At 38.7% G+C, this 19,658-nt stretch overlaps 1 protein-coding gene across 2 annotated transcripts in view; it reads right to left on the bottom strand.

Annotated features, from left to right (window-relative positions):
• The window catches only part of LOC122799199, a 215,204-nt gene extending 197,173 nt beyond the window's left edge, over nt 1-18,031 (bottom strand). The window contains exons 1-2 of one of the 2 annotated variants that reach the window (XM_044068103.1): nt 17,897-18,019; nt 15,288-15,356 (exon numbers count right to left, since the gene is read on the bottom strand). The gene's annotated coding sequence lies outside the window, so the exon portion shown is untranslated. Of the gene's footprint in view, nt 1-15,287; nt 15,357-17,896 lie in introns of both variants that reach the window. The other variant, XM_044068102.1, reaches the window with a different exon arrangement.
• Nucleotides 18,032-19,658: the final 1,627 nt, after the last annotated feature.

Raw genomic sequence — 19,658 nt, 5'->3', positions numbered from 1 at the left:
CAGGATCTGTTGAACGTCCTCCCTTATGAAGGAGGATGACCATCTCAGTCCTCCATTCTCGTTGCACAAAGCCTTTTTTAAGACTGTAGTTAAATAATGACTCCAGGGGTCCTAAATAAGTCATATTTTGAACTATTGAGGAGGCATCCTGGGATGTTATCGGGGCTGACTGAGGCAGTTTGGGCTTTAGTGAGTGCAGCCAGTACATGCTCCTGAGTTATAGTTGGAGGGGTTATGTTTGAGGATATTATTGGGGGATGGTTGGGGGTCAAAGGGGGGGTAAAGTTGGAACTAAATTTGTCCATTAACAGGTTTGATGTATCACTAGTCTCCGTGAATGTGGCACCATTAACCACTAGTTCAGCACAATGCTGTGTGCTGTGTGTTGCTCTTCTGGTTTATGACATAGCTATAGAAGGCCTTTTCACCTGGGAGGATATCTTAACCTCAAATTTGGCTTTGCTTGACCTAATTAGCCCTCTTAGCTGTCTATTTACTTTTATGAGAGAGTTTTTATCTTTATGGGAATTACTCTTCCTGATTTTCACCATATTTATTTCTTTTTGTTGTATATCCTGTTTAATGTGGACTGCCGCAAGGGTGGTTTGTTTCTGGGGCCATTTCTGGGCTTACTTCTGGTAGGAAGGCTGTACATAGTTTCTGAGAGAAATTCAGTGTACGCTGGTGTGTTCTCAGTGTTTGGAGGGACATTGAATTTTGTCAACTCATCACTTAATTACAGCTAATTTGCATTGGAATAGTTCTTAACTGTTACTGGTTTTAATGGGATTACAGAGTTAATTTTGATTTTGAATGTGACAGCTTTATGGTCGAGCCTTACTAGAGAGGATGAGACATGGGGGGGGGGGGGGGGGGGTGCAGTGTTTTTCCATATTTGTGAGCATGAGGTCCAGTGTGTTGGAATGCAGTGTTTTTCTATATTTAGTGAAGTTTTTTTGTTTAGGCTCCTGGCACTAAGCAGTAACACCTTGACATTCTGTTGAATTGATTTGTGCCAGTAGGTTTGTCAGTTTGGCATTACCTAAAAAGACACTATGGAGATGGACAAAACTTTATCCAGTATTCAAAAGCCTAGAGGGGAAAGGCGCAGACCATTTTTGGCAAAACAACGTGATCTGTTGACTGTGTCCTCCCAAACCAATAAATATTGGATCCCTTTGGAATGACACCAGAAAGAAAGATAGTTGTTGAATCTATCATTTTTTGCTCTTATTGTGGCATCATCCTTGGTGATGGCAGTATGCTACTCAGTGCTAGGCTCGTACTAGCCTGAGACCCATAGCCTGAAAGCTCCATGATGTCTCTCTTCATGTAGTCCTGGGAGTTCCATCTCAGGTCATTTACACTTACAGGCACTATGATGTAATCAGATTGGCACCTGTGAATAGTCCAGAGAGGTACATCTCAGGTCATTTACACCTACAAGGATTGTGATGGAATCAGACTGGAATCTGTGGTGTAATGGCTTGAGTGTGTGTGTAATCCGGCAGATTCTGGCTCCAGATAAGCAACTGATAGTTATCTTCTTCAGCCTGGTTAGAGGGGCATCAGTATATATATATATATATATATATATATATATATATATATATATTTGGATCCCTATCATTGCTAGAAACCTCATTTGACTGAATCGCATTTGACTGAGCCCAAAAGACTGAAACGTCACTTGACTGAAACCCATAATAAAATTTCAACATACTAAATTTTAAACTGGACCATATAAAAGCAGACTAGGAGGGGGGGCTATGCCCCCACACCCCCAATGTGGGGGGCTGCACTCCCCACACTCCCCTAACTATATATACTAACTCCAGGATTGCACTGCAGTGGGGAAAAGAGCATATACCTTTCACTTTACAGTAGTCTACATGCTGTCACTACTATACCCTTTTCCCCGCTGTAGTGCAATCCTGGAGTTAGCATATATAGTTAGGGGGTGTGGGGGGGCATAGCCCCCCTACCTAGTCTGCTTTTATATGGTCCATTTTAAAATGTAGTATGTTGAAATTTTATTATGGGTTTCAGTCAAGTGACTTTTCAGTCTTTTGAAATTTCAGTCTTTTGGTCTCAGTCAAATGTGATTCAGTCAAATGAGGTTTCTATCATATGATAGGGATCCATATATATATATATATATATATATATGTATATATATATATATATATATATATATATATATATATATATATATATATATGGGTCTACTACTAATTACTGACACGACGATTCCCCGACGGAAAACTCCCCGACGCCAGATGACCGACATCACACAAACCCGACAACGCAAAACACCGAACACCATTACACCGAACACCATTACACCGACACACAGAACATAAACAACACGCGACACTACATAGCATACACACTAGCCCTGACCCAAACCCTAACCCTAAGGTCCGACACTATCGCACACTTCACCTACCTGCACCCTAACCCTAACTCACTTAACCCACCCCTAGCCCAAGCTCCGACACTAACGCACACATCACCTACCTGCACCCTAACCCTAACTCACTTAACCCGTCCCTAAACTACAGTCCCTCACTAGCACACACTTACCTTACCCGAACCATACCTCCGACACGAACACACACTCACCTTTCCCACAGCCTAACCCGACATCCCACAATCTCGAGCACTTACCTGACCGCTCCTAACTCCGTCACCATCGCACACTTACCGCGTCACGATCGCACATTCCCTTGTCGGTCTTTCCGCTGTCGGCAAATCACCCTGTCGGTACACTTACCTGTCGGTCATCTGGCGTCGGTGAGTTTTCCGTCAGGGAATCGTCGTTTCGGGCATTAGTAGTAGACCCATATATATATATATATATCTATATATATATATATAGATATATATATGTATATATTACAATGGAGTTCCCTGTGATGAGAGTCCTGGGAAACATGCTTGCTTGTCTTAGGGGCTTAGTGTTTGGGGCTCCACTGAGAATGACACTATATGTGGTGTTAGATGTTGTTGTTTGAGTGCCTTTGGGCTTGCTGTGTCACAGCTTTGACAATGGGTGGTCTACGTCATCTTTCTAACATTTTCCTTCTAAACTAAAAAGTGTCAGGATGTCACTACTATTTCTGTTCATGCTTTGCTGTTATCATTGATTGTTGCTTATGACTGCCTTGTATTGTTAACTGAATTAAGCATTTTATCCAGGTTATGGCAGAAATTCTTTCACTAGAATCACTAGTCTTATCTGGGCTGTAAATAAATGCACACACACATATATGGATTTAAAGATTTGCAGGTCTGACCTAGGTCTGGCCACCAAACTTTTTAAAAGTATGTAATTTCTGTTACATCATACAGAATGGGCATACATACTGGGGACACAAACACCAGATATCCTGATCAGTGCCTAATTGCACACAGTTACACAGTGCAAAAATACAGGGTGAAAAAAATTTGTAACCTTCCTTTGTAAAATGTCTGGCAGTTTGAGTTAATGATTAAGGGTATAAATTGCTAATGAGATTAATTTGGTAGATCTGTGTTTGAGCCCCTCAGTCTGCATCTGCCTACTACATGACTCTGAACAAGAAACTTAAACACACAGAGCTCCAACATTGATCCTGAAAAGAGGAACTTATACCTAGTAGGTTTGCTCTACTGATCAATAAATGGTTAAATGAGAAAATGAAACTGCCATACTGCTGTTTAGCTAGTAAATTACAGTCACAAATCCAGAGTGCTTTCTACCAACATCCAGTGAAATCTTGAAATTTGCAGGGAGTACTGGGATCTGTGCAGTAATGGTATCTTTTTTAATATCTTGAATCCCCCCCCCCCCCGCCATTAATTTGACAAAATTCAGCAAGCACTTCTTTAATAATTTAAATCAATTAAAAAAGGTCACAGTTACCATTGTGACACATCAAATGTCAGTTGAGATGTTGCTTGATTGTTTAAAGTTAAAAGTCATTTACCATTGTAATATTAGACTGCATTCTAGTACCTCACAACAATTGCAGTCTTGGCACAGTACAGTACAGTACTGCTCTTATGAAAAGCACTGAAAGTCCCCTACACCTCTCCAATGTCACCTTATTTTTCTTGACTTACTGATATGGCTTCCTGGCACCACACAGTTCTAAATATTAATATATTAGGCTACAAGCTCCGAGTATTGTGAGTTTATGTCTACAGGCTATGTAGAAAAGAAATGGAACTTGCACTTGTGAAAGAACATGTGGTGACATTTCAAGGTAAGATACCAATGCTCTGCTTAATCCTACCTGTACTCATGACACACCTGAGAACACTAATGTAACTGATGCCTACCACCACATTGTATGCAGATTATATGTTCATGGGTTCATAGGTAGGTACTAGGTTATTGGCCTAGGGCCTATATAAGCCTAGCCAAAAAGGTACCCTGGATTTCGCCACCCAAGAAATTTATTTTCCTGTGCCCCTGTCGAGCAGAGCCACAGAAGTAATCCCTGGGGTGAATTTCCTATTTCCCATCCAATCATCAAGATTTTTCTTGAAGAGTCCTAATGAGGAGCGTTGTTTGCTATAGATAGGTAGTTTGTTCCAGAGTATGGAAAGTCTTTGGGACATGAATCTATCCCTCCAGCATGTTCTGTTTATTGTGGTGACAAACTTTAGGTCCCTAGAGCGTGTAGCTTGGAGGGATTGAGATTTTTAACTGGAGCATGTCCAACAGCTCTGGGTTTGACATAGCTTTGTATGTTAGGCAGAAATCGCCTCTGAGTAGGAGATATACAACAGAGTAAAGCTGGAGTTTTTTGAGATGGTCTGTGTAGGGCATCTGTTTGAGGCTGGTAATTCTCTTTGTAAGGTATTTCTGCGGCCTTTCCAGTTATTGTAGATATCTTGTGAGGTACATACCAAAAGGGGCATTGTACTCTATAATGGGTCTAATGAGTGATGAGTAGAGGGGAACAATGACCTCTTTTTTCCTGGATGAGAAACTTTTTGTGATGAGGTGTGCCACATAGAAGGATTTCCTGACTGCTGTGGCAATGTGATTATCAAAGGAGGCACTACTGTCCACCTGTGTCCCAAGGTCTCTTATCACACTTTTGGTGTTAAGTAGACTACTAAGAAAATGTAAAGAAAATGGATAATACTGCCAAAAGTCACTCAAACCAAAACCAACAAGCAGTATTCACGATGAACGACTCCAGCCAGCAAAGTTGAACAAGTTTATTGCAAAAACACACAGAGACACTTGTATTTCCTTTTTCATAAACGCCTTCACCATACATCCACATGCATTTTCGTCATTAAAATGACTTCATCAGATGACCAGCATACCCTAAAACATTTAATTTATACTGAAACACATCCTTATCTACCAATAAAAATTCACCATTAATTAATTATCTTATTATATAACCCCTTTGTTAAAATTTATATAAAATACATTTCTTATTAAATATATTAAATATATTAAATATGATGTTATAAATATAATAAAAAAAATCCATTGTTTAAACATCCATTAAAATTAAATCATTTAAAACTATTATAATACATAAAAAGAAATAAATATATCTCATTCACATTTATTTAATCATATTGTGTAAAACAGTGCCCTCTCCTGACCAAAGTGGATCCTTCTACATAGGAAAGACTGAAAGGAAATTAAAAAGAAGGATCTACGAACATGTCTATGAAATTTCAGTAGGAAAAGAAAGTAATGCCTTATTCAAGCACACTAAAGTTTGTCCTGATTACAAATATAAATTTTTAGTTATAGAACAGGTTAAAAGTGATATTAGAGGGGGATTATGGGAAGAAAAAGTTGAATTTAGAGAACTTTGGTGGCAGATCACTCTAGAAGCTGATAAAGCCCCTGGTTTGAATGATTGTATTTCCATAATACCTTTACTAAAAATGAGATCTGCAAAACTTTGAATGTAATAAACATGAATGGTCAGGAGAGGGCACTGTTATACACAATATGATTATATAAATGTGAATGAGATATATTTATTTCTTTTTATGTATTATAATAGTTTTAAATGATTTAATTTTAATGGATTTTTTTATTATATTTATAACATCATATTTAATATATTTAATATATTTAATAAGAAATGTATTTTATATACATTTTAACAAAGGGGTTATATAATAAGATAATTAATTAATGGTGAATTTTTATTGGTAGATAAGGATGTGTTTCTGTATAAATTAAATGTTTTAGGGTATGCTGGTCATCTGATGAAGTCATTTTAATGACGAAAACGCATGTGGATGTATGGTGAAGGCGTTTATGAAAAAGGAAATACAAGTGTCTCTGTGTGTTTTTGCAATAAACTTGTTCAACTTTGCTGGCTGGAGTCGTTCATCGTGAATACTGCTTGTTGGTTTTGGTAAGTAGACTACTACCTATGTGGTAGTTCATGGGTGCAGAGATTTTACCAAAGGGGATGACAATGCACTTTTTGGCATTGAGCTTGAGGCCATGGCTTTGACACCAGGCATCTGTCTCAGTGAGGACATTTTGTAGGATGTCCAGATCGTTAGGAGGTTTGATTATGGCTCCTAGTTTGCAGCCATCTGTGAACTTCGTTAGCCAAAGACCTTCTGTGTTAGCCTGTACTTCAAAGAAGTAGATACCAAATAGGAGAGGACCCAGGACTGAACCCTGTGATACTCCACTTGTCACTGGTCTGAAGTCTGCTACTTTCACAGTGTGGGTTCTGTCAGTGAGCCAGTTGGCAACCCATCTTGTGACATAGGGATTTATACCTAGTTTAATGAGTTTATCTATAATTCCAGAGTGGGGGATGGTGTCGAAAGCCTTGGAGAGATCTAGATAGGCTGTCGGAACCACCTTACCCTCGTCTACAGCTTTGGTGACTGCTTCAAAGTCTATCATGTTTAGGAGACATGATCTGCCTTTTACAAACCCAAACTGGGTGAAGTCTAGAGTTTGGAGATTGCCAATGTCATTGTTTATAAGTTCCATGATGATACATTCCATAGTCTTGCAGACCAGGCTCATCAGGCTGATGGGGCGGTAGTTCCTGGGGTCCATGGTAGCTCCCCCTTTGTGGGATAACTGTTGCTGTGCACCATTCAGTGGGCACAAAGCCTGAGGTGAGGCTATGGCTGAACATGGTACTTAGGTGGGGTGCCAGTTTGTTCTTTTGCTCATGTAGAATGCAGCCTGGGATGTTGTCAGGTCCCATGGCTGCTGTGTTCTTGGCTTTAGAGAGTATGTTTTTTACCTGTGCAGCCATGATTATAGGAACTTTGCATTCTTTCGGTAGAGAGATGGGCCCTTTAGGGGGTGAGAGGGGGGTAAAGTTAGCACTGAACTTATCTGCCAGGATGTTGGCAATATCAGTTGGTTCTGTATATTTAGTGCCATTGTGCTGTAACTCAGAGCAGATCTGAGTGTTGCCATTGAGATTCTTGATATAGCTATAGAATGCTTTGTGGTTGTCTTTAGAATCAGTGGCGATTTTGTTTTCATAACTAGCTTTGGAGGATTTTATGAGGGATCTCAGCTTCTTACTGAGGCTGACCAGGGAGTTCCTCCAATCATGGGATTTTACTCTTTTTTGCAAAAGTTTCTTTCTTCTGTTGTAGAGTTTGTTTAAGCCAGGGGACCACCAGATTGGCTTCCTTTTTTTGGAGGATAGCATCTTGGTTCTGTTAGGGATACCACAATCCATGCAGTCATGTAAGTGCTTATAAAGTGCATTTGTGTAGGATTCAGCAGTTGTACCTTTATTGTCCGTCTGCATGGGTGTTGTGATGTTTGACACTTCTGTCTTAAGAAGTGTGAAGTTGGCTTTGGAGAAATTTTTTACAGTGATTTCCCTAATGGGGGGGGTGGGATGTGTATGTCTAGGGTGATTAGCTTATGGTCGGATCTGACTAATGAGGAATTGACCTCTGGTGTGGGATACAGGTCGCTCATGTTGGTAATGACCAGGTCTAGGATATTGCTGCCCCTGGTGAGGGTGTAGATAGGTTGATCCAAGGCACTGGAATTTATGAATTCCAGAAAATGTTGAGGAAAAGAGTTGGTACATGAGTAGTGTTCCCAGTTAATGGTGGTGTAGTTGAAATTACCCATTACTAGGGTGTTGGGTTGTACCCTAATATTTTCCAGTGTATCAAGAAATCCTGGGGCATTGTGGGGGATATGTAGCAAGCTACAATTTTACAGCTGAGTGAAATGAGATTTGTATCAAACTCATAATGATGCTAAAACTTTCATTATTGCTTGGCTAGAGGTTATATAGTGTATCCTTTACAGTACTCATGTGTCTTGTATATTTTATTCATTGCTTGTACTACTACACATCTTGCAGTTCTCCTAGGCCTGCAGTGTAAAAAGGTTATGCTCACTTAGTCATACCCAGCTTGTAAAATGAATGAAGTAAACAGGTGACGTTTATATTAGTAAAAAATTTGAAATGTACGGTACAGTGGGGTGGGGTGGGGTGGGGGCTAAGTGCAGCCCCAAGTATATCCCAAATCCCATTTCGAGTTAAGAATGCCCCATGTCAGTCACTCTGTTACTGTGGTGTTAAGGCAGGCATTTGTTTGACTGTCATGTGTGGCATCATAAATCATTTTGGACTCTCATGTAGACTGACTCCAACAATGTTCATGGGCATTTTGTAACATGACCTTAATTTCTAAACCATTTGCTGTTTTAGGCACAAATTGAAAGGCACATTGATGGAATAAAACAAGGCTGTAGCTGTAGCTCTTACAATCTCAGAGGTACAAATGAACTAATGATACTTCCCATATAATCAAGGGAGGAAATACATTGGCACACCATGTTTTCCCCCACAGATGCATAGCTCTATAAGCCTTCATGTGATTCCTATAACTCTGATATTATTACATATTAATTTTCCTGTATGTCAAAATTGGATTGCACTGGTATTACAATGCAAATTCTTGGCCTTCTGATAGAAAGTTGCTCAGCCTTAACTATGTGTTTGTTTTACTATGAAATCACAGAAGTTATTAAAGATGTATATATACATATATATATATATATATATATATATATATATATATATATATATGGGTCTACTTTACATGGTGGACTTTTCAGAAAGTCGACTTTGATATGACCAAAACCATACGATCGACTTTCGGAAACCCGACCATGTAAAATAAACACATATAACACAACAAACACTTACCTTAAACTGTTACTAGAGGGGCTACACCCCCCTGCACCCCCCTGTAACTTTAATATACCAACTCCGAGATCGCACTACAGTGCGAAAGTGGGAAATATTCCCATTCTATACTGTACGGAGATAGCGGTTCCCCATGGTCGGCTTTTCAAAAGTCAATCATATGGTCTCAGCCATATGAAAGTCGACTTTCTGAAAAGTCAACCATGTGAAGGGGGCCCATATATATATATATATATATATATATATATATATATATATATATATACACATACATATATATGTGTGTGTGCACGCATATAAATGTGAATCCATAAGCATCTATATGTGGATATGACTGGTTCTGCTTTATCTTATCATATCACCTTGTTTCAGATCTTGATTCTCTGAAACAGCCATAGCTTCATGCCAATCTTCAAGCCTATCTAAATGCTTATCTTAGAAACATTTCCAGAATTATGAAAATTATGGATATATGCATAATTAAAATACACACAAAACTCAGTAGGTCTCCGTATGTACAGACTGCAGTGCAAGTGTCAGTGACAGTTGTCTGCAGTATCATTTAATGTTTCAGCTGATAACATACAATCAGTGCCATTGTAGACTGCACACTGAGTTGTAAAACAACATACCACCCTCAGGAAATTATAACCCTGCACCCAGTGCACTGACAATGTATATATTAGTTCATGAATACATGAGCCATGGAAGCTGTGTCATTTGCTTTTAAAAGCCAGTACTGCATTTGTGGTCAAACCTGAGCACTGCAGCAATCTGTGTCTAGTCTAAACTGTAACCTACATTGTAGCAAGCAGATGTATTCAGTTTAAAAGTAAAAAAAAAAAATCTCACTTTTTTAACTAAAATCTGAGTGCTGTAGTGTGCTGTTCAGAGAGGTTCTAAATTGTACCTACTGTTTGCTATATTTGTAGCAAGCTGTTTGCTACAGTTTAAAAGAAGATTTTTTTTTAAACTAAAACATGAGTGCTGTAGTGTTCCATACAGGCATGGTATTAACTGTAGCAATTGTTTGCTACATTTGTAGCAAGCAGTTCACTACAGTTTAAAAGAAGAGATGATTTTTTTAAATAAAATGTGTTAAAGGAAGGTTGGGGTCAGGACACAGAAATGGCACCTGAATGGCTGGGGTAGGAGGGAGGGGGTGTGTTGTGCACCTGGTCACCTGGTTAGTGTGGCAGTAAAAAAATCCTTTTTTTTGGAAGAGCTGGGAATTGTGGATCTGACTGTAATAAGCCAATTGCTATGCTTTGCTCTTTACTTGAAGACCTGAGGGAGTGGGGCCCTGGTCGAGCCAGCTACACTTCTGCATACAATGCTTTGCAAGTATCTCTGTTTTACCAGTATTAAAATAAATATGGAAATATTTCATGTTTGTATGACTGAAACAAGAAGCAAAGCCTCCAGTGTGAATAGCAATACAATATTTTTCTGCCCCTCATCATGACATTTCAAATAATACTTCAGAATAATATGTAGCTCACTCTTTTACAAAAATAAGATTTTAGATGTGAATACATGCATAATGAGTGATAAATAAAGCTTAATATCTTCACTGCAGTTCCCCATGGATTCAGAATCCCCATGTTTGAGACTGCAGCCAAGCAAGCTGTATTTTTCATTGCGTGCAAGAGAAGCCTCAATGTTTATTATGTATGCATGTGGCCAGGTCATTGTATATGATGAGCAACTCCTCATTGCGTCTGCAGCACAGATCCACAGACAGATTGTATTAGGTCACCTGACAGCCAGATCAAAGTATGAGCAGCTGAGGTAAACACTGAATGTGCACAAGCACGATGCATCTCTGGTAGTTTTCGAGAGTCTGCATGCACAGATGGGAATACGATGCTGATAAAGCTGATGTTATTTATGGTAATATTTATGCAGAGAAATGTCCTATGAAAGGGAAAATATCATGCATGGCTAAGGCTGGAACAGAGTTTTTACTACAGTAACAGAAACAGATGGACAGAAGAGTGGAGGCCCACCAAAGCAGGATGGCCTAACACAATGGAGAATGTGGTATGACAATACTTGACTGTAGAATAATGTGAAATTTAAGCACCACAGGTGGGATACAGTAAAATAATACAATATACTGACCAGTAAACATAATATAAGCAGTGGACCTGTACTATACTGTGAATGTATATAATAAAGGAAAATATGCTACTGTCAGGGGAGTTGATCCGTCAGTTTAGTTCACATGCCAGTATATCCTCAGTTCCCTAACAGGGGGAGTCACTGAAGCAGTCAGACTAAAAGGGATCATAAAGCATGCAATTCTGGGAAATGTAGTACATGTGCAGCCTACAAACCAAATATTGTAAAACAACATACAACATCTAACCCTTAAGGGAATGCAAACATTCCACCCAGTGTATTGGCAAAGTAAAAGTCATTGCATGAGTACACTGTGTCAATGAAGCATTAGAATAAAGGCATTAGCTTTACTTTATTTCAGGTTGTCATGCTGAGTCACACTAATGCTAACTCATCTGAATGACTGAATGCAAGTTTGTAGTGCGTGACAAGGACTGGACTTTATTTTTGCAATAGAAAGAGGAGTGCCATTTCTTGTTTGTTGTACATGTGCTTCGATGTTGCTCACTGTGACCTGTTGTGCATGGTATGAATACAGAAAAATAATTTCTGTCTTATAAGCTTTGTACGTGCATATACGTATGTTGTGTTTATCCATTTTTTGCCGAGATTAAATGTAGAAATACAAGTACAGAACAGACATGAAAAGAGAATGCAAGCAGAAGGTAAAACATAAGGTGAGCCACTACAGAATGAAGAGGATGGTCATGGGCTAGGAGAATATCTTTCAACATCTTAGCTCAACAAGAGGAATACATACATTTTGTTAGAATGTGCTCAACTCCGTGGCAGAATTTACATACTGATGATAGGATTGTTCCATTTTGGGGTAATGGAACACATGATAGTAATAAAAGAGAAATAAATGTGAATGGATAGGAATCCAACCTACAGTCACCAATATTTGCTGAATTAGAGCATTAGACAGGCAACTCACAGAATTATTCACAGGAAAGGTATCAGTAAAACACGTCAGGGTAATGGAACACATAATAACAAGAAAAGAGAAACACATCTGACTGAATTTGAACCCATGCCTTTATAGGTTCATACATTAGTACTAAGCTAACTGCCCTTGTAAGCCATTTTAAGCCTAGCCAATTATCCCTTGTGAGACTCAATCCCTGCACCTTGTGCTTGTAAGGCAAACACCTTAACCATTAGGCCACCCTCCCAACCTATCACAGCATTCCCTGAACCAGAGGATTAGCCAGGTATGTCACAGAAGCACTCATAGGGAAGATGTCAGAAAAAATGCATTGAATGGAAATGGAATGCAGCTACAGACTGCAAACTGAGCTGTAAAACAACATAGCATCTTCGAGGAATTATAACCCTGCACCTAGTGCACTGGCAATGATCAGTTCATGAATACATTAGCCATGGAAGCTGTGACAGTTAAACTAGTAACCTTATCTTATTTCATATTTGCTTGGTGAGACAGATCATTGCTCAGCTCATTTGCAGACGCAATGGTAATTTTGCTAGCACACATGACAATAATTTTCCTTCATTGTATCATTAGGATGAAAAGTGTAATTTCTCTATGGTTTTATATATATATATATATATATATATATATATATATATATATATATATATATATATATATATATATATATATATATATATATATATAAACTGGCACTGAAGTTGCTCTGATGCCCACTGTCACACAATGTATGACCAGATAAAGATGATTTTTTTAATAAGTCTTTTTGTGTGTATGTATGTGTTACATTTATCATTTTTTACCAGATTACAGGCTGGAAATGGCAGTATAGGACAGACGTGAGGAGGGGAAGAAAGCAGAGGAAAGGAAACAAGGTAAGTGAATATGGAATGAGCAGGATGGAGGGGAGGATAGGAGTATACCTCTAAACTTCTCTGCTCAATAATCCTGGAGAACGACAATAGCTCTAATTATTTAATAAACCAAAAGAACAGTAAAAGCCGTTCCAAGTGATAAATAACATTAATTAAAAGACAGTGACAGAACAAACACCAAAACCATTTAACTGATAGAAGCAAACACAGCAAAACACAGCATTAAACAATGAGCACTTTCGTCCTTAATACAGACTTCTTCAGACTGAATAATGACAAGTACACAACTGATTTAAATAGTAAAATCACATCACCTGATCTTATTAAAAACATATGACCATATTTAAAACTTAATGCTTCAGTCCTTTCCTTTTTTAAATAAGCTACAAAATATGCTCTATTATTATGCTGTGTTTGCTTCTATCAATTAAAAGGTTTTGGTGTTTGTTCTCTCACTGTCCTTTAATTTATTTTATGTAATTATTTAATGATTGAAATCCTCAATGATTTGTCAGAAATCTCCACTTTTCATGATGAGCTATTGAAGCCAATGAAGCTTACATCAGTCAAATATCTGGGAGGTTCAGAGGTATAGGCAGAGGATTTTTTTGTGGGGCTGGTGCCCTTTAGCTTTAAAAGGGAAAGCTGAGAAAGGACGTCAGAGAAGTAAGAGGTGAGTAAGAGGAGGAGGTTAGGTACCAGGGAAAGACACACATGACAAACAGGCTGTTGGGTAACACAATGAGGAAATGGGGGACATAATTGTTAAGGAAACGTCAGACAAGTGGAAGGAAAATTATGGTGAGGTGAGGACTGCGCAACATACAAGGGTGGGCAGAGATGCACAGGAGAGGGTAACACCAGGTCGGGGGTAGGAGTGAGCATTTGAAAATGTACACTCTGCCTAAGCCCAGTATGTGATTGCTCATCACCCTGGCAAGGATCACCATTGAGTCCTGAAGGTGGAGTCAGCACTGGACAGTGATACAAACATGGTCTCCATGTAGCTGATGTAGGCATCAAACCTCTTGACTGTTATCTCCATTACAAGCTCTGCCCGCTCCTAACAGGTGACAAAAGTGTCACCACCACTTGCACTGCTACTTGTGGGTACCACTGTATCACCCTCCAGTGTAGGGCTACCTGATGCATGATGCAGATAGGGAAGGAGGTGTGAGGCTGGGACTCAGATGTGCTTGGTGCCTCTGGTGGTGGTGGTGTCACTGCTGCCACCTATGGGGAGATGACAGTCCTTGCTGGTGGGTTAGGTGCAATTTGTTCTGCTACTCCATATAATAACAATAGTAATAGAAATGGAGATAAAGAAATATCAAAACAAATGTATAAAAGAGAAAGGATAGCAAAAAAAAAGGAGAGGAAAGAGAAATAAAAAAAGCAATGATTATTGCATTCTTAACTATGTTAACACTGATACAGTAAAGCATGCTAATCTTTTAACAGCAGGACTTATACATGTGTGTCATCATTTGCCTGATTATAACATATGGAAAGGTGGCCTAAGCAGCCTGACAGAGGAGAATAATAACTGCATGAATATTTTATCAAGGCAGCACACCTCTGCTTGTGGCCATTGTTGCAATGTGACTTTTGACAATAATGAAAAGTGTACATATATATATATATATATATATATATATATATATATATATATATATATATAAACCATAAACATGCTCATCACACAATAAATACATCTAGAACAGTTGATATACAAGGGCCAGAGATTTCCTATCATTTATTGCAAAATGTTTGGCTGATTACTACTTATAGATATTACATATATGGACCTTGTATTTGGTGCACTCATATTATTGGGATGATAACTTTTTCTCTGCCATGACAAAACAGCTGTTGTTTGTTTTTGGAAGGGGTGTTGATTGAACCCACAGCCATACTAACAACCTCACTGCACACAGACTTGTCTACCTATACAGGAGGGGGCATTCAGAAGCGCACTTCTAAAATTGCACTATCATACTACTACCCTCAAGCTATGCCAGACCAGTACTGACAGATGTGGTACTGCTGTATATATGCTGTACAGACTTATTTCTAATGGCTACAGCCGTTACTTTGCAAACAGAGGCATTTGATCATGACAGCATGTATACTTACCCCAACACACCAGTAGACACTCTACTATTCTCTTGTGTATCTTCCAGTTCCTTACAATCTCTGCAGGGGCTAAAGACATAAACAAGTCACAATGAGAAATTGGGTGGTGGCATGCAGTGACAAGTTACTTTTTTTTAAGCTAAAAGATAGTATACTTACACTACAGAGGTGATGACTATGCCCTAATTAAAATTTCATTAGCCAAAGAGGTTAGGGTTGCATTGACCCAGGTCACTTTATTGGTAATGGCACTGTTCCCCCATGCTTGGTATGCCAGTAGCACAGGTGCCAGCCTTGGGCAAACTGTTCCAGGTATCAGCTTTATACTGTGACATAGTATAACCCACCTGCAGGACCCTATGGCTTCAGCCTTATACTGTGACTCAGTATAACCCTACTGCAGGACCCTATGGCATCAGTCTTATACTGTGTCCCAGTATAACCCACCTGCAGGACCCTATGGCATCAGCCTTATACTATGACTCAGTATAACACTACTGCAGGACCCTATGACATCAGCCTTATACTGTGACCCAGTATAACCCTCCTGCAGGACCCCATGGCTGTAATGCTTATGGAGAACATCTAGAAAAATCTTGGACACTACCTCATCTTCTCCATCCACAATTATCTTACTGGTGAAGATCCCTTATCAAATGGCAGGGAATTAGTGCCAAAACCAGTTCTCATTTATCTTTGCCACCACTCAGTGATGGACATTGATGAGAATCTCATATGTACTGTGGATGGAAAATTAATAAAACATTGGCACAGTATTATTATATTTCCGCTGGCACTTTAAGGTGTGAAACGTGGCTTCCACTGGCACTTTAAGGTGTGAAACGTGGGAGTTCTCAATGCTTCTATTTGCAGCTGAGACTATATGAACCACAGTGACTCCTTCTTTGATGGTTATTTAGGGATGATAAGTTTCAGTCCTAACCTGCTACGACGCCTCAGATGCTTGAAGCTGCCCAGGTGCTTAGGTGAGTGCACAGCACTGTGTAGTCATCTTCACATTTGCTCATCATGTAAATCAAGAGATTCAGAAAGAATAACAAGATGACCTCTAATTAGCATACTCATTGCACCCAGAGGGGAGAGTATGCACAATGACAGGCAGAGAGCATCATGACACAAAGAAAGATGTGTTAGTGCACACATTTCCAGCCAGTAAGGTGCTTCATCCAGTCTACTTCCTGGCAGAGTCAGCTGTCTTCCACACCTGTGTAAATGATGATGACTGCACCCTGTCCTTTGTACTTTTTTAGCTGGTTTACCTTTGGTTATGCCCAGCCTGGTGATTGTTTTCCACACATTGAAATATTTTTGCATAAGTATTTTATGTATGTAGCTATATAGATATAGCTATATGTATATGTATATCTATCTATACACAAACACACACATACATTTTTGTACAGACTTTATAGACATATTTTTGTTTGGGGCTACATTGTGTACTGTCAAGCAAAGTAGCTGCAAAAAAAGCCTTCTGCAAATATACATTTGCAATGGCTGTGGCAACCCCAAGCATATCTACATGATGTACTCCCTCTGAACATAGGTATATAGCCGAGTTCAAATGTAAGATGCGCTCAGCTCCATTGCACAGCATTTAAATGTTTCTGAATATTCCTTCCATGTTTTTGCCTCATTATCATATACACAGCTTCATTAGATAGTCATTAGCATATAGAATGGCAGACCACACAATCTGGCCAAGCAAAGTCATGTAGCTAGGTTTTCTGAATTACACTCACTCTGCAGGTGGCTTCTCATCCTGAAAATTCACTTATCATGACGTGGCAAAGTTTGCTGAATCTGTACCATCATCTCAGACCTCAGTCTTAGAGCCATTTTACTTCCTATGCATTACCCTTTCACATGCTGTTTATCATTTATTGGTTTAAGTCACTTAGTCAAGGAAGGCAAATCCTGGGAATGTCATGATATCATAAGGCATCACTGATATTAAACAGAAAGAAAACAAAAAGGTGATATCAGATAAGTATCAAAGTGAAAAACTCACTGGAGCCAGACTGAAGTATTATTTCAAAGAAAGAGTAATGGATATCGATATAGCCCCTCTGAAGAGGCAGCAACAGCATTAAAGCGATGACACAGTTCAAAAGGAAAACACTATGAAGAGACATAATTCCTATATAGACAGGTATTATAGCATGAATACACTGTTGGAGAAGTATAAACAGCAACTTTCCGAATATGTAAATGAGAAACTGGACATGTAGTTTATGCTTCTACACAGCATCAAGTACTAGCATATGTATATATATATATATATATATATATATATATATATATATATATATATATATATATATATGTGTATATGTGTGTGTGTGTGTGTGTGTGTGCATTACTGTTTTTTGCTTAATAAATGTCTTTTGAAAAAAGGCCTGCAGAGTTAAGATACAAATTAGCATAGAAGTACAATGTTATTTACAGAACATCTGCCAGACATAAGTTTTTAGCATCCATGTTGAAAGGTCTGTGCCACGCAGTAACATCAGACGTTGAGTTTTCAAAATTCTTTTTGTAAGTAAGTGTTGTTGCTAAGATCATGCCAGGACACTATGTATGCTCACCTTTTGGTACAGCTGTCTGTTTAAGCAATCCCAAATCCCACAACCAGATGTGTAGCGACTCCAGTTCTCTGACTTCCTCTTTCTTTGTCTGAGGCACTGGCTACATACCAAGTTTCTTGTCTAGCAGAATGAGCTCACTCACAGTTTGACTGAACTGTCCAATCAAGAAGCAGAATGAGCTCACTCACAGTTTGACTGAACTGTCCAATCAAGAAAGTACTTTTAGAGGAAGCACAACTTGCATTCTGACATCAAGTTAAACTTCCTATGAAAGTAACAAAACTTAATAACGTGATTCTATCTATGACCTGGAATACAGCCAAGACATCAATTCTGATTTTAAAATTCACACACTTGTATGAATATGTGTGTGTGTATGTATATAAACATAGAGCAGGTTTAACAATGTTTAACAGGAAATTATTCTTTTACACATTGAGAGATAGAATTTCCAGATAATTGTACCAGATATTATTCTTTATAGTACATGGATTTTCAAAACTTTAAATATCTGTATCTATCTATCTATCTATCTATCTATCTATCTATCTATCTATCTATCTATCTATCTGTCTGTCTGTCTGTCTATCTATCTATCTATCTATCTATCTATCTATCTATCTATCTATCTATCTATCTATCTATCTATCTATCTTTTTATAAGTCTGGGTAAAAAATGAGGAAGGGAAGCAGAGCTGTTATTTTGAGTCGTTATTTCTATTTAGTGTCCCTGCTTCCTCGGCTTTGTAGGGCTCTTCCTCAAGTATGTACTGCCCCCTCTGCAGCCAATTGGATAGATGTAACAGGGATTGATCCTCCCTGTAGGTCTGGGTTGGTTATGGAACTGAATCTCCAAGGGCAAGTCAGAAATAAGTGCAGCTTGTATGGCAATCCTCTGCAATTCCCTGAGGGTGAAACTTTGCATGTCCCACTACTTCATGATGGAGGCTATGGGATGGAGCACTCCAAAATGTGAGTGGTCTACTGTTAGTGGGACTGGTGGCAACTGTGTTTAATTCCTTCTGCTGCACATTAACAATGTTGTCAGTTGTTTTGAATGCTTCTGGTAGATCATGAATTTGCCGACCAAATTAAGTTAATTATCTTATATCTTTGTATCTCTTTACATACAGTGTTTTTAAATTCCTCCCTGGTAAATGCCAGCTTCCTTTGCTTTACCTACACTTTCAGATTTCTTTTGTTGAATAAGCTGTAATATTAGAAATGCAAGCAAACCCTAACCCTGCCCCTAACCCAAACCCTACATCTTACCTTAGAAGAACCTTTCCCTAACACTTCCACTACACAAGAAGCTCACACACATACCACATACATTATCACACACACTTAGCATTAAATCTATCCCTTTACATAGCCCTTACTGTATCCATAATCCATGAAGACTTGCGCACACACACACACACACACACACACACACACACACACACACACACACACACACACACACACAATCTCCCTATTCTGAAACACTTGGTAAGTCCCAGAGTTTAGGCATTAACATCAGAAACCCACACTTACCTGCCGCAATACACTTAAATTCATTCAGCAACTGCAGCCATTAGGTATACAAATACTTTCAAGAAGTTTTCAAAGCACAGAAAAGTTTTATTAAAAGAAACCTTTGATAAAATATGTGAAGCCCATAAATACATACATATGTATGCATGTAGGTATATATATATTTTTCTCATTTATATCGATTTTCCATAACGTCGACTCCCTTAACAGCGAGAGGACAACA

The sequence above is a fragment of the Protopterus annectens genome, chromosome 4.part0 (assembly GCF_019279795.1).
Source record: "Protopterus annectens isolate FY-2018-M chromosome 4.part0, PAN1.0, whole genome shotgun sequence".
Lineage (NCBI taxonomy): Eukaryota > Metazoa > Chordata > Ceratodontiformes > Protopteridae > Protopterus > Protopterus annectens.
The sequence above is the reverse complement of the archived record's forward strand: the minus strand, read 5'-3'. Positions and strand labels throughout refer to the sequence as shown.